General features: G+C 37.0%; 1 protein-coding gene across 4 annotated transcripts in view; it reads left to right on the plus strand.

Annotated features, from left to right (window-relative positions):
• Window positions 1–25,771, plus strand: part of dsx (transcription factor doublesex) — a 188,303-nt gene that overhangs the window by 112,763 nt on the left and 49,769 nt on the right. The gene's annotated exons all lie outside the window — the stretch shown is intronic.

The following is a 25,771-nucleotide window of genomic DNA, read 5'->3' on the forward strand; positions in this document are numbered from 1 at the left end:
GTATAAAATTGACGCCTTAGAAAAGCATGCGCCTCTGAAGCGTATGGTTATCTTTTACGTACGTTGTCATATGGTTATCTTTCTAGGGTTAAAATACAAGTGACCACGTCGAATGGAACAGACTGAAAAATTGGAGCGTAACACACAATATGACCCAGTGTGCTGCAAGGGGTTAATGGGGAAAATACGCGAGAGTTACGGAAATAATGTGATGACAGGTTAGACCTGTTGGAAGGAGCCGTGTCCGGAGCATAGATCGTGACTAGACGCTGTGGCGCAGTTTAAGAAAATTATTTCTCGCAAGCTTAAAATGACGGCTGGCGGAGGGGAGGGGGGCAAGAGTGGCGAGGAAAGTATTGGGGTATTTCGTTCGGTTTGCACGAGTCCGTCGGCGAATTTCGTTGCAAAAGATCGGTCTGGGGTCATTGTGCAATTTGAGTGCTAACGGTAAACGGCACGGAGAGGCTACGTCGTGAAAATGATGGCGTACCGCGGGGCATTCACCCTGAAAACTTACCGAAAACAACTTTTTAACCCTTTGCACTTGAAGCCGTTTTAACTGTAAATCTAAATTAATTTGTCTGACTTATGGTATTTCCATTTTATATGACAAAGCGCATATGAAATATGAATTTATATGAATATTTATGCATATGAAATTTAGTCTTGTGACTCGTACAACAATTAGACTTTTAACAATTGTTTACACCTAAACTTTTATAATATAAAAGTTATCTTGAAGCGTGATGTAACAATTTTAATGGTGCCTCAGAGTCACCACTCGCGTGCAAAGAGTTAATATTGTACGATGAGACATTGTATAGGGTGTTCCTGAACGTTATGTACAAGGGGACAAAAGGGAATTTTTAATCAAAGGTATGAAGAAAATATAGAATAATGTCCTTTTTTCGTTTGGGATTCGATTATCTCGAAAACTAGGTTCCGAACACAAAAAGTTACTGTATATCTTTTTTATGTTCTTTTTTTTATGAGCATTCACCTGGTGCCTGCTTGTACATAACAGTCTTAAAACGGTATACATTTTTTAAAACAACTCGAATTTTTCTGCAAATTTTAATGGGGCTAGTTTACTGTACGATGACTAAAATACTTTTTTAAAAATTGTCCTATTACTTGGAATAAAAAAAATATTTAACACGTTGAATGCCACGCCGGTTTTACAGAAATTGTCCGTGGCGCCACGATGAATTTTCTTTTATGCGATACACATTTAACGTTGAAATATTATCTGCAATAGATAGGTTACAGTGTATAACCATGTTTGACATGTTAATTGCGACAGAGGTCACTGTCTGAATTGACGATGGTAATAATACAAAATTTTAGATATTGACATTTGTTTTAACCACTTGCGCTGGAAAGACGTGCCACGCACGTCGTAATGCTTTTGTCACAGAATCGCCAACAACGTGGTATGTACGTCGTCATGCGATTGTCACAGAAACAATCGACGTGCATGGCACGTCGGGTGGGATTGTTTGCCAGAGCACAAATTATCATTGCACAGCATAGCGCACAATTGTCAATATTTAACCCATATTCTAAAATGGAAAATAAATTAGTTTAGAAAATATAAATCTTTTTCCGATTTCTGTGACGCCTCCCAACAAGTTACACTGGACCGTTCTGGTACACGCGTCGGTGAATTTTTTGCCAGCGCAAGTGGTTAAATTACATGTATGTGCGCGATGTTTCCAAATGGAATTACGTTGAACGAAGTCGCTGGTTGCTTTTATGTACACTTTAATATTATAGTACAGCTATGGTCTTAGCGATGCGTTATCTGCGTTCTTAGAGATCTACGAGTTCTGACCGTTCTAACAGTTCTGGTGGTTCTGACAATTCTGGTGGTTCTAACAATTCTGTTGATTGGTGTATGGTGGGCTTTGGTGGAGGAAATGAAGCGTTTTTGATTGGAGATGGGTGTGTCGGAAGAAACTTGAAATGAGGAGTGGGAAACTGTTCGAAAGTTCGGGTTGTAAATTTTCCGTTTTGGGAAATATGGAATTTATGAGTCGTGTTGTCCGTTCGTCGGGTCGAAGGGTATTTTCGTTTGGGTGCATTTTTTAGTGTCGCACGTATATCGCTTCATTGCTGAAGGGATGGCCAGGGACGTTCGACCTTCGGTGTTGCCGTCGCAACATTACATATATTTCTATCAATTTGGGCGCGCCGGTCACCGGTGGCCCCCATGGCGTCACCGCCAAGTTAAGTGCCGGTCACCGATGGCCCCCATGGCGTCACCGCCAAGTTAAGTGCCGGTCACCGGTGGCCCCCATGGCGTCACCGCCAAGTTAAGTGCCGGTCACCGGTGACCCCCATGGCATTCAACGTTTTAAAAAAACTCGTTTTTTCACTTTTTTATCCGAGCCTATAATGAAAATTTCAAAAATGCATTTGGCACTTCTCGGCAACTTAAATGCATGCTGAAAATTTCATCGAGATCGGTTGACCTTGGCGCGAGCTGTAAACAATTACAGTTCGCGAAAATCGCAGTTCTTCACGAATTTCAAGCAAAAACAGGTAATTTTTACATGTTTCAGTGGCTGTAGCTTGAATGTGGGAGATTTAGAGCCATTTTGAAGTTGTGTAGTCATGTCGAAAAATGAACAAACGCCACAAAAAAATCCTAGCTAATCATAAACCTACATGTCCAATTAACTATTAGTAAAAACATTTTTCATTATGAAAATATTTTTACGAAATGACATTTCTCGCGTTCTCGGGGCAAATACCCTACTGTTCAGTGCTGCGCTGCACTGTCGGCACGGCAGAACGGACCGGGTTCGTTTTACTTCTATTTCTGGCGCGGCAGGGGCGAAATCACAGCGAGCCGATGAAACAAACAGGAGAGTTGAATGATATTTTGAATAATTTTAGGATGGTATGTACATCTCGATATCTCATTTGGAATAAGAATAAGGGTCTTATGGCGTGACAGATGTTTGATATACGCGGTTTAAAATGAAGATTTCCCGCGCGGCAGGGGCGAAATCACAGCGACCCGATGGCTCGCATCTTTAACACGTTGACTGCCGCGTCACCCGTATTCGGGTGACAGCAAAAGTTCTCATCAGGCCACGTCACCCGTAATTCGGGTGACGCTGATTTGACTACTTACAAAGGATTTCCGAAAATATTTCGACAAATATTCTACAGGAGGTAATGAAACGATTGAATTCCTATAAAAATGGTTTATTAAAAAAATTATTCGCAGTGTATAACATTAAAACATTCTCTGCAAAGTTGAGGTTGATCAGGACAGCTTGGACAAAATGTTGTTGGTTTTTTCAGATTTGCTAGCGCCTCTGATCGGTCCATTTCGTATCTTTTATTTGAACTGTAGCTTCCTCAGTATCATCAACATTTCTTTCTTCTTCCATGACCAATTTTCGTAAAATCTCGTCAATAGTATCTTCATAACATTCATTATCACTAAGATTGTATTTATCAGTATCCAAATCAGAATCTGACGATGTAATTCTATTTATGCTTCTCCTTCCGGGCAATCCGATCTCTTTTCATTATTGAAAAAAATAGGGACAGAGATTTTAAGTTATACCATTCCGTACTCGGCAAAGATTCCAACTGTTCATGCAGGAACAGAAACAAACATGATTTAACAGCGCACGCTTCCTATAGCGGCACGGGTGGCCTGTAGGAGATTTTGTTGTAAATACGCGTGGCAGCCAACGTGTTAAGAGCCGCTGGTTATTGAGCCGATTACGTGACCGTGAAAATAATCGACGACGATTCGGGAGCACGGATCCTTCGTGTGTCTGTCCGCAGTCGAAGAGAAGACCGGTGCGGAGCGAAACGTAGCGACGAGCGCATACAACGTTCGAAAATAGACACTGTATAACGTTGGAGTTACCGCCGGTTGTTAGCGGATCAAAGTACAACACTCGCGTGTTGCGAGTTGCACGTCATATTGCATAACTGAAAATTCAAGTTGGTGTGTTGGTGTGTAATAACAAACCGGCTATAGTTCGGCCGTGCAGATGCCAACGGTCATGCTACTTCCAACATTTTTACACGTGAAAATCAAACAGCGAATGCTTGGGCAACTGCGAGCACATTTTAAATAAAGAGCATCGCCCCCCTGCGCAACATTTTCGATACGATTACCGAACTTATGCGTCGTGTTGGTCGTAGCGGTTTCATAAGCCTGATAGTTCTGGCACGATGGAATTCTATCCGGGAAAAACAATCGGAGATCGAATTTCGTTTCAGGGCAGTTTTGTTTACGACAAAAATGAACGACCGTTTTACTTATTGGTAACCTTGAAACAGTCACATCTACTAAATGTTTTACTTTTTAAAAAGGATCATTAAGCTAGTTAATTTTTAAATTAGTCATGTTGAGGCAAAAATGAAATTTTTGGCCGGAAGAATTGTTTCCATTTTGATTTTCAGGTAGTTCTTACGTAACAAGAACAATATGATATTTAAAAATTACAGTGTAACAAATATTTCAAGTTTTTAGAGTATAACTTTCCAAGCATGAACTTGATCCTAATTCTTACAATAGTTTCTAGAAAGAGTAGAGATTATGTAATGTGTGATGTTCACTTACACTTAATTAAATATGTATATGTGTGGCAAATGTTATCATCTGTACAGCGATTGAAGTTTGAATTAATTAACTAATTATTTGATTGCACGGGAAGTTCAAACCAGTTTCTAATAGATAGCGCTTTAACACGTAAACAAATGAAAGTCAATTACCTCACTTCATGTGATGTTAATGTACAATTTATGCAAAAGGTTATCCTTTCACGTGCCTTTCGCGAAGGAACTCCCTGCACAATTACTCGATTATGCTGGACAGCTATGAATTTCAGAAACGAACGAGTTGGAACTTGTAATGTTTGTTTTTAAGAATGTAGAAATATAGAAATATAGGAATGTAGAAATGTAGAAATGTAGAAACGTAGAAATTATAGAAATTATAGAAATTATAAAAATGTAGAAATTGGAGATTAAAAGAAGAAGAATTAGAGACTTAAAAAAAGAAATTAGAGAGAAATATAGAAATTATAGAAATATAGAAATTATAGAATTTATAGAAATTATAGAAATATATAAATTATAGAAATATATAAATTATGTAAATATAGAAATATAGAAATTATAGAAGTATAGAAATTACAGAAGTATAGAAATTATGGAAATTATAGAAATTATAGAAATATAGAAATTATAAAAATATAGAAATTATAGAAATATAGAAATTATAGAAATATAGAAATTATAAAGATATAGAAATATAGAAATTGTAGAAGTATGGAAATTATAAAAATATAAAAATTATAGAAATATAGAAATATAGAAATTATAGAAATATAGAAACTATAGAAATATAGAAATTGTAGAAATATAAAAATTGAAGGTAAAACAATTGTTATTAAAATGAAATTTTCCAATTACAGTTTGCAAACAGTTTGGTATCCTGCATACAGGACTAACACTGCTACAACATCACAAAACGTGGAATATTATAGCACGTTGTTTACAGTACGGTCATCTAAAAATAAGTGCACCAAATTTGTTTTAAAGGCCCGCGCGAGATGTCTACGGATCGAATGCGTTTCCTGAAACATATAACATCATACCCGAAATGATCTACATAATAAAGTCTATTTACGTGCTTGTTAAGTTTATGCCACATCCGACAATTACTCATAGCTCGGCTTATCCAAAGGTTCAACGAGCGTATATAACACGGTGTCCATATAGAAATAGAACATCTTGAAACGATTACGGGTACCGGCAACGTTAATTGAGCCACGCTGGCAGGTGAGAACTTAAAATCTCTCGAGCCAATTGGAATAGTCTGCGAACAGAGTTACAAATTGAAGTGGGTGTGTTGCGTTGAGCAATGGGATGTCTGTCAACGATACGTTAAGTCGGTTTTCGTGGTTTATTCGGGACGAGTTAAATGTAGAAACTTCCTGGGCGCGCGCGATTTTCCTAGTTGCAACGTTCTAATGCACCGGAAGTCGTAAACGCGGAATCTGGACTGCATCGCCAAATATTGAACAAAGCTCCGTGCACGTCGAATCCACGGGCGAATATAATACGGTTTGTACCAATGCTGAGACGGTCCCGCAGCGCTCGGAACAATTAATTTCTCGAAGCCAAGAAAAACAAAAGCACGATAACCGGCAATTAAACGACTGTGGGTAAATGTGTCATAAAGTGCTGGCTTGAAGGAACATTTATTTAATAATTGCACGTGAAAAGCGGTTTTATGTCTCTATAAATATTTATGTTACCATAAATAAAGCTTTACAAATTAAACGCTCGAACATTTAGAAGATTGCCCAATTTGCGACTATACTTCTCTCCGTTTATGCATTTAAAGCACCCTTCGGCCTTCATAAAACTGCATTGTAAAAAAAGGTTTCTTAACTTTTGTCATGCATAAAATCTCAGAAATCGTGCCTATTGTTTTCGTTGAACGGGGATTCATGCGCGAAATTCCTCGTTTCTCAAAGAACAATGGATGATGCAAGCGTTTCATTATCGAGCCCAAAATGAATGAAAAATATTCTAATGATTTACCACCATACGTCCTTGCATTTATTCATAAGCGCATTATCCACTATAATCGCAAATAAATCATAAAAGAACGACGAGTTACATTTTATGTTCCATTATGTTGGTGCGCAGAATATTCGGTCACATAAAGTTTCATGTTTTTGTATACGACTTATTGTACATACAATAAACGTTGCCGCAGGCGGGTGTTTTATGTGCTAGGAATCCGCTCTTTCCATTACATAAACATTCAACTTCGTTGCTTAAATATTTCTTATTCGTTGAAGCTGCCACGCTAGTCCCGTTCGTTGCCGTCAAATAATTTCTTTGCACTCTCTGCGTCAATATCATTAGCAAAGTCGAACCGTTTCGCGTCATCATATTTCCTCCATATTGTCATCCTGTGGTTTACGTCTATAAATTCGATTCGCGGTCAACATAAAATTTCTAAATGATTCCCGCATCTCGTAGTACTGTTTCGCCGGCCGGCGTAAGTTTTCACGTGAGCTTGTCTCGAGGACAACTGCTAAGATACCGTGTACGATATAAATTTAATCCGAGTAAGCTGGCAAAAATAAAGTGCCTCGCGAGCGATCATCATTATTGGTCTTTTTGCCTTTTTCTTTTCGGTTTTATACTGCCACACCTTGCTTCCATCGCTCCAAAACACGGTATTCAGTTTACACTAGGTTGTCGGAGTCGTTCAAGGCGTTCCCGCCGGTTTTGTGACTGCGCCGGATTATTGTTCGATCAAAGACGGCTGCACCGGCGTTACGGGCATTTGAATATCGATCCTAATTAGCTCGTGTAACCTTGTTTCTCCTTGTCGTATTAATTGCGATTAACGTGAAACAGAATCTTGGTACATCGTGAATCGAACATATCATAACGTAGACTCTCGCGCTTGAAGTGTTGCAGTGGACTATCGATGTTTGTAAAAACAGAAATTTTTGCGCGATTCGCATCGCCCATGTGGAATCAATAGAAAATTGTCATTTGTTATCCGCGGCTTTCTTGTTTAATTCAATGAACAACAAATTAAAACGCGTAAAAATACATCGTATAAATACGCGAGATTCCCGGTTTAATTATTATCAACGATTACGAAATGTCTGCATTTGTGGTGGTTTCTATTGAGAAAGGTTTCGTGAAATAGCACATGAAATAATTAGACATTGATATCCACACCTAACTCTAATAAATCATAAGGACGTGTAAACTATGATTACATCTGTATAGCAAATTACGTGTTAGGATCAACATTGATTGTAGTTAATAACGTGTACTTAATTTAATCATAGCCTGAAAGTTACATATCGCGAAGTGCGTGTTACAATGAAGAAAGGAAGGAAATAAGAAAAAGTACAAAGTCACAATGTGGAGATATTTGTACTAGAGATATCTAAGATGACCACAAAATTATAAAATGCTAGATTTTGTAGACTCGAATGGTTCATTTTGTCTTAAAAATTAACTTTTCACGAATTTATTCACGCGTAGCAGAAACTAAAATAAGCCTGCACAAAATTAGAATTATCGAAAGTAAACAATCTAATTATACAGGGAGTAATACTATAGTTAACGCGTTCACCACCGTGACTCGTACGCGAGTCACGCAATTACATATTTCGACTTAAAAAAATTACTAATTACATTCACACATTCCGTAAGCCAATTTTTCTTCGGATTTATGAAATGCGAAAACATGAGTATCGTAATAAATATGATTAGATCAAATATTTGCTACAGTAATCGCAAAATACGAGAGGCGCGAATCGAAATTTATTTCTTATTTCAATATATTTAAATTTTTTCGACGTTCTTTCTATGTTACATTTTATGTACACGTTTTCGTTAAAAATGAACTCCGTAGTTCTACTAATCTCAATTTTTCTATTTTCGTTACATCAAATAAATTGCTGCAATTTTATGGTATTTCGATGGCCGCTAATTCCCCGATGATCGCGTTAACACATTATCCACTGAGACCCAATTAAAACCAGCGTCATACGAGGTACATACACTACTATATCTATAATCTCCAACTGACGCAATTGTTACATGAATATGCATATAAAATTATCAGAATCAGTTTCAAATATTAACGTTTCATCAGGATCTTTTAATTGTTGGTTTGTAGAGTACACTGTACAAACGGAGCAACTACTTTTGCATTAATATCTTCTGAACGTAATTTTGGGCGAATTAACCGTTTTTGGAGATTTTTTGTGGGTTAATATTTTGGAATTTCTCTACGGGTTAACCCTTTGCACTCGGGTGGTAACTCTGAGGCACCAAATTTGTTATGTCGCGTTCTAAGGTGATTTTTATATCGACAAAGTTTAGATTTAAAAAGATTATTGAAAGAGTAACAACTGTCGTGCGAGTTACAAGACTCAATTTCGTATGCACAAAATCAGAAAAATTATTTTAGATTTACAGTTAAAATAGCTTCGAGTGCAAAGGGTTAATTGTTTGAAAAATATTTTGTGGGAACCAGGGTGCGAACCAAACTCAACCACTTGGCGTTTTTACATTTTAAATGTACTTTCTTGTTTCTTTTGGAAATCGCATAAACGAGACTGGTCAAGTGAAGGAATAGGGCCACAGCGAATCATGCAGCAGCTAGCTAAGGCAAACGGTTCCGTGACGTGACGGACACGCGAGACCCGGTCGTCTTGCTCGTTTGATCTTCGCCGAAAAGGGGACTGATCTTTGGAGGCCCGAAGGAATGGACAGCTAATTCCGTTTATTACTTTCTTTGTCCGTGTCGTGACAGTGGCAGCGCGGAGTGGGGTTGATTATCGGTCGTTCCACGGGTACGGCCGATCACGAATGCAAATAGCTCGATCACGCGAAATCCTGTCGCGCAGGAACTCGATCTCAGGTGCGCCATAAAGTCGAAGGCCGTTGGCGGTGGTGCCGGTCGATGGGGAAAGAGAAAGAGGGAGTGAGAGAGAACGGAGGAGAAAGAAAAAGGTAGAATGAAAGAGCGAGAGAGAGAGAGAGAGAGAGAGAGAGAGAGAGTTAGAGTGGGGGAGTAGGAGGGAGGGACACAAATCTTTTAATTCCCTCGACTGCGAAAATTGACAACGAGTTCGCCGCTTGACCCTGAACCGCAGTGATGCACACGTGTCCGAGAGACGCCGCCTGTTCATAGAGGAGGAAGGAATAGGTGGAAATTGCGCGTGGGAAAAAGAGGGCACCAAGCAGACTGCTTCGCGTGTGAGCAGGACAGACTGCTAACAGCTGGAGGAACGCGCGTGCGCGCGCTTGCACTCGGAGGAACGGAAGCAGAACGAAAGAGAAGATTGCACGGCTGCATGCTGTATGGACGAGTTAATACGTGTAACTCTTAGTTACGGATCTGTTGGAGTGAGAAAAAAGAGCCGAGTCTCTTTTTATTGGACGAAGTTTGACGGTCAAGGGACGCGACTGGAGATGACCGCTTCGAACGCGCCGCGGAGCCGAGCGGACCGGTGGCGGTCACGGACGGGAAGAGAGATAATCTGGCCGAGAATTTGCGATGTTTGTTATGGACTTGCATAACCGCGAGATTGCGTAGAGGGGACGAGCAGATCAGGCAAAAAATACGGGGCGGATCGCGCCGGAAAAGAACGCGAGAACGAGCGAATTTGAATAGAGAATGATCGCTTTTCAGTTTGAGTGAAACATACACTTGTGTTCGTGTCACAGGGAAATGCGACGATTTGATTACACGTCGGTTCATTTTATGAAGTGCAGTTCCTTACCGTTTGCTGGACTTGCTGAAAACGTAATCGTTTCTTAGATACGAATGATTCGGCTAGCAATTTGTTGTTACTTGAACCCTTTAGTTGCGTATGACGAGCATACTCGCCATTAGAAAAACGGCTCCGTTTTGGATTACAAGTATTTACACTTTTCTCACTATTGGGATTATGGAATGAAAATGAATATGATTCTAATTCTTTGCTTAAAAGGACTTTATTTTATTCCTTTATTGAGAGAAGGTATATGGGCGAAAACGATCGAGCGACCAAACTCTACTGAGAGTCCGGCAAGAAAAAACGCTTCTTTTATACCCTTTTTGGGTTCGTCTTGTTCACCAATCAGAGACGTTTTATTTGTCGCGTTTCACATTGTATACGTGACGCTGGGACCTCCAAACAGTCAGGGTACGATGTATATCTAATGGTACCGGTGATGATGTATCGCGGTATCTACTATATACAGTTTACATCACCGTCGTTGCCCGCTGACGGAACCGACGAAAATGTAAACCGATATCTTAGTATCTTAGTACTAAGTAAACTATAGATTAATTTTTGTTCGAGGCTAAAATTTCAACACTCACGATTTCAATTAAAATTTTTCTTTAACATATTCGCAAAGTTTAAGGATTTTTAAGTAATTTTAGGAAGTAGCACCTGGAGGGAACAGCACTCGTAAAGGAACAAATCGAATTGATATACAGTTGCCCACAAAAGTGTTCGTATACCTTTTAAAACGCAATAACTTTTTCAAAACTTGAATTTCTTTTTAGATGATAGAGGGACTAGTCTACTAGATTGTGGCTTTGAAAACTTTTTTTTAATTTCACCATGACTTGGAATGAAAAGAAGGATTTAAAAACCCTCGTTTTTGAACTTTTTTATCTGAGCCTATAACGAAAATGTAAAAAATGCCTTTTGTAGATCTCGGTACTGAAAATTTGATCGAAATCGGTTATCCCAGAGTCGAGCTACAGGCGTTGAAGAATTTTAACCGTTTGAGTCCCAGGGGTTATTCAGAAAACACGGTCGAAAAGTGCCGAACAGCGTGATAGCGCTTGTCTTAATTGATTGCGAAGAGAACCAAGCGGCGCGATAGCGCTCGTTAAGATTGACGAACAAGATAAAAAGAAACGAAAAGCAGCTATGCGATTGTACGCGCGTCACTAAAGTTTGACGCGACACAAAATCTGAACAGCGAGATCGCGTTGCTTGGGACTCAAACGGTTAAAAACTGCAGATTTCTTACAGTTTTTGGTCAAAATCGTGATAAAACTGTAATTTTTGTGATCTTTAATTTGTTGTAACTCGTGACAACGTGAACTGATTCCTATAAAATTTTCAATATGCATGTAAGTTACCGAGATCTACGGAAGACGTTTTTTAAATTTTCGTTATAAGCTCAGATATAAAAAAAGTTAAAAGACGGGAGAGTTTTATTTTTTTGCCATTCCAAGTAATAGCAAAATTAAACAAAAAAGCATTTCAGTCATCGTCCAGTAAACTAGTCTCTCTATCATCTGAAAAAAAAAATCAAATCACTCGATCCAGTTTTCAAATAATTATTGCGTTTTAAAAAGTATACGAACATTTTTGTGGGCCACTGCATGCCGTTTCTAATGAAACATTGGCAGAAGATAGTTCTTAGAAAAATACGATTGGGGTTGGAACCATATTTGGACGAACATCATAGACTAAGAAAAATCTATTTTTTCGCAGGTTCACACTAGATACCATAAAGTTATATAAAATTGAAGTATTTAATATAATTGAATTAAAATTGCAAAGCGAAGTTATATATGACATCGGTTACTTTTTTTAGCATTCTCATCTCTTGCGAATCTTGATAGAATTGAGAAACGTGTGAAAATGAATTCTTAAATAATTCTGTAACCCGCATATGGATGACACGGCAATCCAACTGCATTGCTCAATTTTAGGTATCTTAATTTGTTTAACAAATATATCTAAGAAAGACAGTTCTCGTTCATTTTTCCAATCAAATGTTAATCTATTTTCTTGAATATTTATAGAATAAAAATAAACTAGAATTTTAATGTTTCCATTTTTAAAAAAATGTGATTACAATTTAAATATTTTGACAATTTCTGCAATACGAATACGCGTTAGCAGCGGATAACGAAACAAACAGGAGAGTTTAATGATATTTTGAATAATTTTAGGATGGTATGTACATCTCGATATCTCTCATTTGGAATAAGAATAAGGCTCTCGGTTTAAAATGAAGATTTCCCGAGCGAAATTAGCAAGTCGATATCAATCTGAAAATGGCAAAAGTCACTCGAGTCTACCAACTCCGGATGCGAGGACACTATCGTTTACGTCAGTGCACTTTGCCGGTGTGCTGCATCGTTTACCAGAGACATTCACGCGCCGTCTGAACCTCGGTGCACGCAAGTATATACTTCCTTGCGAGCAGGTTGCACGTGTATGCATGGGTGTGCACGCTTGCTTCAGTCATTGCATCGTTGCACGCGGGAGGCGCCAGTTAGTTTTCCTTGACATCCGCCGCTACAATGTACGTAACAGCCGCTTATCTTGAATGCGTCCGCGACCGTCTACGAATGCGAATGTGCATTGGCGTACACATCGAGCAGAAGGTTCCGATCGTTGTCAGGTTCGAGGCACAGAATGCTTTATCGGGCACATATATCGACACTCCTCCCCTGATTCGAGCATCTCGCGCAGCGCAAATTAATTGTACGTCATTATGACTCTGCGCGGCTCCCACATTCGTTGCACCATGCTAATTTCCGATCTTTGATTTCGATTACTCGCCATGTGCAATGGCTTCCGCCGAATGCTTTTCGACAAGATTCAGTTTTTCTTAAATTAATGATTTATAATCGCATTAACAGCTGGCACAGGTTATTAGTGGACCACGGATCTTTTACAAAAATTAGAACTAAAGAAAAGTTTTCTTCGTCAACTATTATAAATGATCACTCAGCTTAAAAAGAGGATAAAAATTAAACCTTTTTAATCGATACGTTTCCTTGTATTTTGAAAATCTGCATATGTTATAAATACATAAATATCCGCGGTCTTACAACTGTGACTCGCAATTTATCACACAATCTGTTATGCTGAAACATGAATATTAGTACCATGCTAGGCATGCTAGTTCCATCAGATTGTTCCTTGAAAAATCAATATCCACTGCGTCTTATTTATATTCGAGGATGCGGATATTTTGTAGGAAGCGAATCCCTTTTCGGAGAATTCATATTTTAGTCGTTATGAACTACGTAAGTTGATTAGTGTATTTCATTGTTAACCTAGACGGACTGAAACTCATTTAACTCATTTACGGAGTAAAGTTTCTCTATCGGTACGTTTGAAACACCTGTTCTTTCGTCTCTATGGAGTACATTAATTGTAAATTCGAATTACATGCGCGAACGATGAGATGCACTATGCACGTCGGCGCTGTTATTATACTGTAGATGAATTAATGAATATATTCCGTATTGCATTATTTGATTACATTGAAAACCACGACACAGCAGCCTTTTCAGTGCCTACACGTTCTAACATACAATTTAGTTCCGTGGCAAATGCTAACATAGTGTTCTTAAGTATAGAACATTATGTAAATTAATTCAAATTAGCTGTTACGTCCGGTGTTCCTCACGACTTCGTAATATTTCTTCGGACTTGAAACATTCATTTTTTAATTATGTTGTTACTCAGTAGCACGAGATGCAGGTACATGACACAACGAGATCAGAGAGGAATAAATTGACGCTATCGCTAATTACAGTCGTTCTGAACAGCCTTTTTTTCCATCGCTAACTTCGTACTGTAACAACCTTCGATTTCATATTAGATTCGGTCGAATATATTAGCCACGTTCAAAAGAACGATTTCATACCATATCTTAGTTGGCATATCTCGTTTCTTATTCTGTGCATTGATCAACGTTGTGAGAAAAAATTATTACTACTTTAATCTACACCAGTTGATACTAACGCAAAAAAATTGCGGCTATAGATTTTTCTTGTTTCATTTTGAAAAAAGAAGGTACAAAACATGCTTATTTCATAGTACACGATACGTACTTCTGTTTTCACAATTACGCTGTTTCATTTTTGATTGAAATCAAGAATGATTCGTATGAATCTTCATTAATATGGTTTACGTTGCCTTGGCTCGGTAATTTTATAGTTTTGTATAATAAATGTACATGTATTATTATGTCAGCATGCTTTTTTTTGATTTAAGCAGTTTCGCGTTCAGTAACTTATCCTTTAATTAACATCTTTAGTTCTCGGCAATGTCATTAGCAATTGTTATTCGTCCGACAGAAGCGCGTTCACGTGTTTCTTTCGCGTGCAGGAACCGAGTGATTTAAACTAAAGTAAACATCCATTGTACCGGCCTCAACGCGTGACCGTAGTCCACACGATATCGTAACTAATTCAGTTCTGTTTAAAAAAAGATACGTAACTTGTTAAGTCGCGCGCAGCAGGAACACGTCCTGTCGCATACATTTTATCAGCATCAGATCTACTTCGCTATAGGTATTGTTGTAATAGATAGCTGTACGTGGAGTGACTCCCATTAATATTCGGACACCTTTTCAGACAAATGAATTTCTTCAAAAGTGAACGATCGGTTGGGTCGAAACAAAAATGAGAAGCACACGTTTTTCAATTTTTTTTTATCCGATCAATAACCGTTTTTGCTAAAATTGTCAGTATGTACAAGTTGAAGAAAAACGCGAGTTTTTTTACGTCTTTTTCATTCCAACCAATTGCGAGTTTTAAACAAAATTTTGTTGACATCGCACAGTATTTAATCCCCCTAATATCTCAAAAAATAAGAGACGTATCGACCGCTATTAAAAAAGTTATCCTATTTCGAAAGGTGTCCAAATATTAATGCGAAGTACTGTACAACGTAGGCAATAATGATCAGTAATTACGGAATTTAATTGTATCATGGAAAGGCGCCAGAAGTTTATTTGAACATTGCAGACAGCTCGCATTTCCCCTGTAACATCCACTCACACGTTCTGCGTGTTCTCGAGACATTAGCGAAACTCCGTACTTTATCGTTACATTTTAGCATGTAATTTAATGCCATTAAATTCATCCGTGTGTGCTAATTAGCATATGACAGTGGTATTTCTGTCGTCGTGAGGAATATGGTCGTCGTTTTCGCAAAAAAAGCTTGCTGTTTAAAAGAAAAAATGAGGTGTCGATCGTGTACGTCAAGCTTTATCCTGCACATCGAATTATATACCACACGTACATAAATCAAATTCCATTCAAAAGTCATTTTTGAGCAGCATGATTTCTCTTGCACGGCTCAAGAAGACATTAAAGAGTTGTCTGAATAAATTAATTAATGTGTTTACCAATTTGCTTCAAGTTTCGCGCGTTCTAGTTTTATGGCCTGCTTATCGTTCGGTTATTATAAATGATATTTATGAGAAATAAAATAAAAGCAATTCAGTCTCCGTTCTCTCTCTCTTAATATAGCCTTGGAATTACAACGCAAATTGCGCATTACTCTAATGTATTTAATGCACTCAACAAACTATAATGCTGAAGACATGTTTATACGGAAATTATATCTACACTTAAATAATTTTTCCTGACTTGAAGATCGTTATCCAAGCGAGATCTTGTAAGTTCACTCTACGATTACTCGAACAATAAAATTAGTCCCTGCTGCAAAGATGCAATTGCGAACGAATGCCACAGAAACCTGTGGCATTATATAATTTATAAAATAACGAACTTACTTTCTGCAGTTGCGGCTGTTAACCCCGTTGTTCTGATTAGGATTCGTCATTTTTCTCATGCTGTAATACTTCTAAATAACTGTTCAATTGAACCAGCCTGGAAAACAATCAATGATAAGTAACCACTAACGTTAGGCATAATTAAACGGATTATCACAGTTCCAATTAATGAATTTTTAAACAAACTTGAACATTCACATTCTCGATTTTCTTATTTTAATCACGAAGAAAATAGTATCAGAGTAAAAAGTAATATGTGAAGGCTGTTCTCAGCGCATTGAGTAATAAATAAATATTTATATAATATAGTTCAAGGATCGTTAAGTAATATATTTTTTACCACTATTTGAAATGAACTTTTTTTGTATTCGACACAATATCGACAGAAAAATTTTTAGTACTTGTAAATATGTTTTTTATGGCTTTTTTTTTATAATATACCAGTTTTTCTTCCTCGCGCCGGTATCGTATAATAAGTAAATTATATTTGCAAACGAGTATTCGTTTTATGCGTATATTTATATAAAAATCTTGATAAAAGCAGATCATTTAATGAAACGAAGTGCAATCTTATTTTATTGACAATTTTGCTCTAGTTACGAAAATTTCTATGTGGAAAAAGCTTTACGATCCGATAATCAATCATTTAAATATTTGCATCATTTTGCAATGATGCTTGTTCTGTGAAAAAAGTGATTTCAAGTTTCGACTGACCAAATTGTTAACCGCGTCAGAGTGGAAGCAAATCCGGCTCTACGTTTACGCGACCTTCTATGATCCGTGAGACGAGCAGTACCAAAATTTTGTTCACCTGTATCGCGGATATTTCTTTGTTCTTTGATGCATCAGACTGCTTCGCAACAAGCGGCACTAATTAATCGATACCCTGCTTCCTCATGGCTTCATATACTCGTTTTCTGCGCATCCTTAATGTTACGTGTTACCCATCTTCCGGTCTCGAACAATGTGCGATACACTCTGTAATAATTAACTGTTACTACTGCTGCGCGCATGATTATCGATGTGTAATTGCCATAATCCTGATGTTCGCTCATTGGTAATTAGTTTCGTGCGTTCTATCTTATGAGTAGCGCTATTTGCTGTATTAATGTGTAAATTGGTCACGGTGTGGCATTTTTCTGCCACTCGTGAATCATTAGCAATGGCGTGTACACATTGTTTCGAAGAAAATAACACACTCTTGTGTGCTTTTCTTCATGGTTGCGAGACTAGCGTTTCTCGTATTTAAAGTCTCAACGGGTTTCGCGATGACCTCGACTGAAAATGATCAAACGTTACCATATTTGTTAACAAAATTAGGTAAAAAGATTAGATATCAAAAAACCTTTTAAAAACTTTCCTAATTTATTTAGATTTAAAGCATTTTATAGGTTTATAGCTCACAGGTCTACTTTTAATGTACCAAAGTAGAAAAACGACTTTTAAATACAAATATTCGTGGGACTTCGTTCTTTCCAAATGATCAAAATATGATCAATCGGATATGCTTACTTCGGTACAAACAGTATGAAAGATGCAGTTCATAATAGCTGCGTGTACAATATATAAGTCATAATAGTATGAAGCTATTGGATTGGCAAGAAAGTAATTTCGGTATTTCAATATGAAATAAAACTCAATTTTTTCTATACAAGAAATGAACTTTCATCAATCAAATATTTTCTATTCTGTTCGACGACCTTTTGCCATTTTTCTGATAACTTCATGATTCCGCGCTCATAAAACATCTGGTCCTTATCAGTAAGAAACTCAATCAAGTGCGACTTGAGGCTATCGTTATTATTGAAATTTTTACCTTTTAAAAAGTTTTGTAAACTTCGAAATAAACGATAATGCGATGGTGCAAGGTCGAGGCTATACGGAGGATGCGATATTACTTCCCAACCAAGCTCCAATAATTTTGTTGTGTTGCTAAAGATGTAATGAGGCCTCGCATTGTCGTGGAACACGATTCTTTTACGATTTGCCAATTCTGGCCTTTTCACTTTGATTGCTTCCTCCAATTTCATAAGTTGTTGGCAGGAAACGTCTGAGTTGATCGTTTGGTTGCCTGGAAGCAACTCAAAATAAACAACACATTTATAGTCCCACCAAATTGACAGCATGATCTTTTTCTGATGCAATTCAGCTTTCGATATGGTTTGTGCTGGTTCATCACGCTTGGACCATGACCTATTTCGATTAATGTTATAGTAAACGATCCATTTTTCATCATCCGTGATAATTCCTTTCAAAAAAGGGTCGATCGCATTACGTTTAAAATGCGTATCGCAAATACTGATTCGTTGTGTTAAGTGAATTTTTTTCAATTCATGCGGAATCTAAACATCGAGCTTCTTAACGAGTTCAAGACATCTTATGTGATATTCAATTGTTGTGTGTGATGCATTTAATCATTTTGTAATCTCTCATACAGTGACATGACGATTCGATTCAATTATGGTTTTGATTTTGTCATCAACTTCAGAAAGTCGATCAGAAAGTTGGTCATATTTATAAGTGATAAATCTTCAGAACGAAATATTTTGAACCAATTCTGACGCGTGCGTTCTGTTAAGCAATAGACGCCAAAAACTTCACGTATCTCTTTGTGAGTTTCGGCCGCTTTCTTGCCTTTATGAAAATAAAAAAGTAAAATTTGTCGAAAATGTTCATTTTTGCGCTTCAAGAATTTGTTTCTATAGTAACCTAAACGTGTCAACTGCCAATGCTGAAGACAAAAAAATGTTAATCTTAACGAAAGAATGACAATGCAAACATAACGCTATCTATTGATGCAAACCGAAATTACTTACCAACTCATTATTTATATCAGACACAATCACGACCTTCATAATCACAAGGAACAGTAAAATAAGACGATTGTTCTACAGTTAAGCTAGCAAGGGTTAATCGAACAGTCTCGTTATCTAGCAAAGTATTTTTTATAACAAAACATACAAGAAGTGTACTGCGGTGTACACAAATTTAGAAAAATGTTAGTCAAAATAGTACGCATTCTTTGCATTATTTTTCGACTTCTACACAAATCTACCACTTGGAAATTGAAACAACTCTTACGACAATGACGTGTTCAAGGGTTGAAATCGTTGAGCCTGGTGTCGAGTCGGCCGACGAGACCTCACTATGGCACAGGTCGTCGTGTTCAACGATGTCGAGATTTAATCACCTTCTTTTCCAGGATCCCTCGATCCTGGCTTCGTTTTAAGAACCCGAGGAGAATCGGCGTCTTCGCAAAGAGAGAGAGACAGAGAGTGAGCGAAAGGGACGAGGGGGGTGAGGAGAAGACACAAACGCCCCGAGAGTATAAAATAGTAAACGGGCCTTTGCACGCAGGAGACATAACAGCAGGCAGGCCGATTTACATGCGCTCCTTAGCTCGTGCACGCCTTTTACGATATGTAAAACCATTGGAGCCGGCATTGTGTGACGTCGTAAAAGGGCCGTTCGAACCGCCTTAACTTTGAAAAACTTTCAAATAATATCACAAGTTTTGCGCCGAGCAGCACGCTCGGCTCCGCCCTTTCCTCCCGAGCTGTTGCACCGTCGCGTCGGCTCGCCGCTGGAAAGGGTTGCTTTGCATGGCGGGGTTAGTCAGTGTTACTTTCCTATTTTCCCCTTCCATCCTTTTCGCTTTCAGTGAGTCTCCAGTCGAACGGAGACCGATTGCGATCGAATCAGCAGTCGGATCAAACTACGAGCGGGATCAAGTGACGAAATTGTGTCAAAATCAAAGAACTTTCAATAGATGTGAGATAAAGCGATAATCTCTTTTTTGATGTCAAATTTTAATGTTAAACTTGTAGTATTCCAACAAAATTGTGATTTATCCAATACCATGTTCAGTTGGATTTCTTTATGACATGTTATGCATCATTTCTCATAGATTTTGACACGCCGATTTCAGACCCGGTCACAAGATTTAAAAAAGAAATCAGCGGGTTATCACATCATTTTTACGAGAATATCACGATTTTCACATGAATCGCGATTTTTGTTTTCAAAATTCTGAGGTGATTGAGAAGTTTTGCAACCGTGCGCCGTAATGTCTGTCTTCGATGCGGGGAGTTAATAAGGAATAAAATCCGTCTAGAGGTGGATTTCGATGTGATAACTCGTGTAAAATAGTGCATGGTTAAATATGCATGGATTTTCCTACCTTGAACAGAATCGATCGAGAGAATAGATACAACGGATGGAAGCGAGATAGACACCAATAGATAGCTCCAATTTTGCTGATTAAAATGAGCCCAAACACGATGTCAATCGGATTAAGTTATTCTTCGATTAACTAATTAGCAATCAATAATAATAAGCTCTTTCATATACATAAGCCGACTTGTATAAGTATTTGGGTTCATTTTAATCAGAAGAATCTCAGCTATTCATCGGTGCTACATTTATAAAAATAAGATGAAAATTATTGGAATTAGAATTTGTCAGATCTCGCAGAGGTCGAGGCACTGTGATTCAATGACGTTGAATTCATGTAAGTTTAACCGTACGGATTTCATGTAAATGTAACCGTGCACCACTGTACTAAACTGTATTTGAACATATCGTTTCCAATTTTCTAACGAATTATTGACGACTCTATGAATCTGATTATTTCACTTTTTTTCAATTATAAAAGTCTAAAGGATTGTGACTGTATAGAAAGCTAAAATGATACTAAAGCCTAGTCGAAACTAGAGAATGGTATTTATGATTGTAATTTTAATGTCATTTAAGATTGAAATAACATATGGGAAGTGAAGCAAGAAGAATGATAGTGTTTCGAGACACAAAACGTGTCTTTAAAGAAAAACACCTTCAAATTACACGTCTTTAAAATCATTGAAATATTTTATAGATTCGAAAATTGAAAGTGTCCTCTTGACAACGATACCCTTTTCATGTCTTATTCAGCTTATAATAAAATCTGCACTACCAACTTCGCAATAATAAAAACTATACCATCAGAACTTTACACTTCTCACTTCTGCTCGAGTACATACAGTTGCGTTGGTTTTCGAGAAAGTTAAGATAAACAATTTTTAATAAATGTAAATGCTATTTGAATCCGGAACAAAAACATTCACTTTATCGTCGCAACATTAATAGAGGCGATATACAATGAATAAACATGAAGAACAAATAAAACAAAGTAAAAAATAATGAATTTTTGCATTTCTCATCGTAACGGAAATTAAGGTGACGATGAATATTTCTATGAGATACAACATAAAAAGTAATAAATTTTAAATTAATTAGTAACTATTATACTATTTATTAATTTTTTTTTTAAATCTACCAAGCAGTAATACTAACTGGCACGTACTGCTTCACAAAAGTGAGAAGACCGAATTTATTTAGAATTTGTAAAGTTTTTATTATAAAACTTGCTCCAATAATATAACTTATTCAAGCGTTTTCCACGAAAGAGTCTCGGAACTTTGCAGAATTGCAAAATAAGAAAACGGTCACTTTGACCGCGGTAGGTTTAGTGTTAAAATGGAATGTAAATGTGCCCATTAATCGAGACTTGTGGCTCGTTTTTATAGTTGTTGACGATCCGTAACTATAAAAACTAGCCGCAAGGCTCGAATAATCGTACCTCCTTTTCCCAAATTGTACATTTTCGTATCCAAGTTGAGCGTCAATTAGGGAGAATTTACTGTACCTTTAACCCCTTAATGCACAATTTAAAAAAAAAAAACCGACCAAAAAAATCAATTTTTTTTATCTAAGAAAATACATATTTGGACCTTAATTTCAATAAATATGTAAAAAAATGCAAAAATTACTAAAAATTCAATAAAAATAGTGGATAAATAATTATAGTGAATATTGAATCGCATTGCAAATCGAATTTTGTACCCATCGTACTGTTTTTCAATTACCAGTTACTATTTTGAAGGGGAAGGAGGAGACGAAGAAAAAAAACTGAAAAATATTTAATTTTACCTAAATTTGTAATAATATAATAATAATATTTATTAGCTGAAAAATATATAATAAACTAAAACTATTCAAAATTTTCTTTTGTATGGTAAATTTCAAAACAAGGTGCAGCACATAGCCCAACATTCCTTATTTCAACATTAGAAAACATACCTTTTATACACTAAAAATCCAATTTACTCTCTATAAAAATACACCATAAAACAAAAACGTTTTTATATGTTGACACTAATAATATTTGTAAAAAATAAAAAACAATTGTCTTTGAAGAAATTCGCTTTGATAACGTCTACTTTACTTCACGACTTGCTCACGAATAATACACTAAATGTTCATAAGTGCCATCCTAAAAGTGCATATTTTATTCCTGAATAAGCAAAAAATAGAAAGAGATCGGAGATAACTGGAGAGTAATAAATAAATTAGTCATAACAAAACTCACAAAAGTGCCAACGCTAATTAGATACGCAATAATGGATATAGATAGATAGAAACAATTACCAGGTCAGAGATGCTTATAAGTGTCACCCTAAAAGGCCATATTTTATAATCCCAAATAAACAAACTTTACAGCTTACAATACAGAATTACACGATGAATATCAATAAATTGAATGTTTTCCTTGGTTTTTATTAAGTTATTTTTACTGCCCGGATATATTCGAATCTGAACATTTTAGCGACATAAGTTGCGACGCCGACCGTATATATACGGGTCTGCACATTTTGGCCGGTTTTGCACGCCCGTGTTAATACGTTTCTGCGCGTTAAGGGGTTAAGGGCTCGGGCAACTGCGACATTCAAAAAAATTGTTGAATAGCGCGAGTGTTGCAGCGTGGTAATGGTAAATCTAGGCTGTCTATTGTTGCCTTATTGTCTCTAAATAACATTTTATTGCACGGTTAGAGATGCGTTTCCTGTAGCCAGTAGTCGATGAAGAAATGAGAAGCTCATTTTATAGGTTGGTTATAACCACAGTGCTATTGTATTGTAACACAATCGTGGTCTAATTTTTCACATTCGATCCGCGTGCATTTCTAGCCCGTAAATGCAGATTCTGACTTATGCTGGCACGTTTCCTCTTTACTACAGCGAATCATGAATTCTTCAGTATCCGACACAAGCACGTCACAAAATAAAATGCCAATGAATTTTGCTATTCTATAACTGTCGTACAGTGTGCTCTTTCCGTAATTTATTCCAATAACTCAAATATCGCTTGATAAAATAGACATGCTACTCCAAACAATTTCATAAAAGTAAAAGTAATTTAAACCTTCAATCGCGAACCTTTGTTCCGAATGCATGAGTTTCATGAAAGACATAATTTTGTGAAAGATTGCACATATCTAATAACATAAAAGCTTATAAATTATAATTGCTGAAATTAAAAGAAAGCTTCAACTGGTAGGGATCCAATATGATAAAAATCGCATCTGACAATCGTCGTTCGAGTGCAAAATATTGACTCTATTCGCTCGAGTTTCAGCACAATTTTTTCACGAACCTATCGCTGTCGAACCGCCGAACCTGCGAACTGTTTATAGGAATAGCGAAGTGAGGATGTGGGAAAAAACCACGAACGATCCTGAATAATTTTCCGGCGGTTTAAGCGCCAACTAATTAAATATGAGAACGCGCGTACGATCGGTCAGCGACAGGCGATTAATTCCGAGTATAACCATCGTTCCTTACCACAGCCACGGCACTGTAAATATTGACGAGTGTATCCCCGTCTCTGTACGTGCACGAGAACTTATTTCCATCTAACCAGGTCTCCGCAGCTAAACTTACAGCTCTACGCGTGCACGTATATCGCCGGCAATATCGCCGCTGGTAACATCAATGCGGGTATAATGTGCACGTTTGTAGGCGCCATTTAGTAAATACGGTCGTCGCCATTGCTCGAACCTGTTGTAAGAGGCATAGTGAACGAGCAAGCTGGTTGAGAAAGGCTGGAAAACAGCGCGAGGAAAATTCAAGGTATCGTATATCACTTTGTTAATCGCAGTAACGATGATCGTAAAACAGCTGAAATTTATATTATCGTAAATCTGTGTCGCATACCGACAATGGAATTTTTATCGAAGACGGCGAACGCGTATTTTCGTCCTGGCTGTGCGACTATTATCTATCTTTTCTTTAGTAACCTACTTGTTACTAATTCCCGATCAGCGATTCGTAGAATTTGTTGTTTATTTTTCACGATTTTGTGAGATACTTGTTACAGTATAATTGAAGAAGTTGTCGATAGAAATTGGACCGCGTTTCTAAATTCTGTTCTCTTTCTTGTCTACACAGTTTTCTTATAAATGCATCAAATCTGTAGACTAATAAATACTGGATAGAACATTGAACTAATTTCAACAATGAAAGTAGCAACACTTGTTTTGTTAGTACGAGTTTTAACCCTAGAATATCTCTCTCTTATATTTTTCGATATAAGTGTAGGATTGCAGGTGACACAAAATAACATCTTAATAATTTTTAAAATATGAGAAAAACCATAAGAGCTCAATTTTTAGAAAGAAATTTCTTTTTGTTTCCTCGTAAAGTACGGCATGGGTTTGGAGGATGAGGAACAATGTTTTAGTACTTATTTACACGTTTGCAGCAAATTAAAAATTATGTGGAGTCGCCGGCAACCACCAGAGGTCATTTTAAAGTTAAACATAAATGTAGGATCTGCTTGCAAATCTTTGTCAATTCACCAATACGTATTAGTCGTCGCACAGTAGTCGGTTTCTACGCAAAAGTGAAAAAAAGTCAGTTCTAAAAAATATCTCCATAGAGCATAATTTATTCACTAGTAGTCAATTAAACATGTGGCTTATTATTTACTATGATCTTTCTTACCATTTGTTCATTTTGGACGCGGCTAGTATTAAAGTAGTCATCTCCAAACCATCCTAAATTTACATCATCGTTTATAATTGTTTTGTTCTTTGAAAATAAATAATTCTTACAAAATTTAATGTACTTAAATAATGTGTCACAGTGCACATTTTTATCTCTCACATATTTTGAGTTATGTTCAATTGGATATGTTATTGATGGTTTTGAATAGGTTGAGTAAAACATCAATATTTTAACTGTTCGCATTCTATTCAAACTAGTGTGAGGATAATCATAAATTTTTTCTTTACTATATACAGACTTTTGCTCACATTCGACCCGTTCATGTCGAGTATGAGGGAAAGAACGATCATGAAATCGAAACCATTTCTCAAAGAAACTATTGGGATTATGGAATGAAAATGAATATGATTCTAATTCTTTTCTTAAAAAGGACTTTATTTTATTCCTTTATTGAGAGAAGGTATATGGGCGAAAACGATCGAGCGACCAAACTCTACTGAGAGTCCGGCAAGAAAAAACGCTTCTTTTATACCCTTTTTGGGTTCGTCTTGTCCACCAATCAGAGACGTTTTATTTGTCGCGTTTCACATTGTATACGTGACGCTGGGACCCCCAAACAGTCAGGGTACGATGTATATCTAATGGTACCGGTGATGATGTATCGCGGTATCTACTATATACAGTTTACATCACCGTCGTTGCCCGCTGACGGAACCGACGAAAATGTAAACCGATATCTTAGTATCTTAGTACTAAGTAAACTATAGATTAATTTTTGTTCGAGGCTAAAATTTCAACAGAAACAATCGAACTACTGGTTTCGAAACAATGTTTTCAAAATGAAAATGGAGGGGATGTTT

The sequence above is a fragment of the Megalopta genalis genome, chromosome 2 (genome assembly GCF_051020955.1).
Source record: "Megalopta genalis isolate 19385.01 chromosome 2, iyMegGena1_principal, whole genome shotgun sequence".
NCBI lineage: Eukaryota > Metazoa > Arthropoda > Insecta > Hymenoptera > Halictidae > Megalopta > Megalopta genalis.